The sequence below is a fragment of the Balaenoptera ricei genome, chromosome 3, assembly GCF_028023285.1.
Source record: "Balaenoptera ricei isolate mBalRic1 chromosome 3, mBalRic1.hap2, whole genome shotgun sequence".
NCBI classification, from domain to species: Eukaryota; Metazoa; Chordata; class Mammalia; order Artiodactyla; family Balaenopteridae; genus Balaenoptera; species Balaenoptera ricei.
In genome coordinates, this window is record NC_082641.1 from 36,670,098 (window position 1) to 36,671,783 (window position 1,686).

A 1,686-nucleotide genomic window follows, 5' to 3' on the forward strand; every position below is an offset into this window, starting at 1 on the left:
TCTCATGTTTCTTTCCTTGAAACCAGGCTCTTTCTTAAGACCAGACCTGTATTCAGCCACCTGAGGGATCAGGTGATGTCTGTGGTGATCTGACCTCTGGTGAGATTGTTGTGAGTTTGGAGGTGTGCATCAGAATTTGGGGACCATTAAAAATAGCTACCTACATGAATTCCTCCACAGTTACAAATCAGAATTTTGGAGTAGAGGACCAGTAATTTGAAGTTTAAAAAGCTCCGTAGGTGATTCTGATGGATACCTCTATTGAGAACCATTGCATAAAGGAATCAGTTTTTTAGTAGCTTATTGAAACTGAGTTTCTAGGGACAAAGGTGGCAAGTCATAAAAAACATTATCTGGTGGAAAGATGGGAAAATTCAACCCCATTCTGGTCTTGGTCTGCAGCCAAAGTGTTTCCAGTGAGGCTGTTAGTTTATTTAGGAGAAAGGTAATATGACAGGTAGAGGGGCTGTGCCTGGTAAAAAAAAGCCCCAGACTTGGTACAAAGAAATATGAAATATCTCGTTAATAATTTTTGTATTGATTATGTGCTGAAATGATAATATTTGGATATATTGAGTTTCATAAGCTATATTATTAAAATTATTCACCTGCGTTTTTACTTTTTTTAATGTGACTACTCAGAAAATTACTTATGTAGCTTACACTACAGTTGCATTGGGCAGCGTTACTTTATAAGGTCAAGAGCTCGAGGTCAGAATTGTCCCCCAGCTGTCAAGTTGTGGTACTTAAGCAAGCTCTAATTTCACTGTCAAGAACTGGAGTTATAATAAAATAGGAAATGGGAGCTTTGTGGGCACCGGGCTAGGCCAAGAATGGGAAGACCTAGTCATGCAGAGCAGCGATTCCAGACTCTGCCGCTAACCAAGGGTCTTAAGACTCTTGCCGAAGATCTCGGAAATAGAGCACATAGAGCCTGCAGAGGTGACTGTCAAGGCCCATGAAGCTATATGCGCCCACCACAACTGCGCAGCCTCTGGACCTAGCAGAGGACCAAGTGCTCTGAAGGTGAGTCAGGGAAGCTGCACAAAAGTTATGTTCTGAAACAGCCACAGTTAAGAAATTATTTTGATTTACAGAAACAACACAGGTGCATAAACATTCAGTCACCAGCCTGCCACTGTGCCTGAAGTTCCTGCCCTAAGAGGCCTTCCTGAGGGTGGCTTCTGTGCAGTAGAAAAAAGCCTCTGTTCAGATGAAATGAAGGATGACTGTTGGGTAATAGGAGTGGTTTTAATCCAACAGGAAGGCTGGGCTCAGTTCTGATGAACCTGGGATTAGACAGACCCTGTGTACTTTTTCGAGAACTCTTATTTGCTTCTCTATTTAACAGGAAAGCTTCCCGTTCACTGTGTGCCTGTCTCCTCTGCTAGGAAATGTCACCATGGGCCTTCCAGGAAAAAGACCTAGGGACAGAATCCGGACTTGGAGAGCACAGGGGCCCCTCCTTGAGTCGTCACCGGTTATTAGTACTTTCCCTCTCCTTCCTGGGGGTCACTGCTGAGATGGTGGCTTGGGTAGTGGTAACCTGAAGGCAGTTGGTGTGGTTCATGGAACCAAAAGCATTAAAGCTTGCACTTGTGAAATTACCACCTTTAGAATGGCAGCCTTGGGGCAAGGCATTAAGTCAGCCTGGTGTTAAAAAGCAAACCTGACATCCACCAGCAG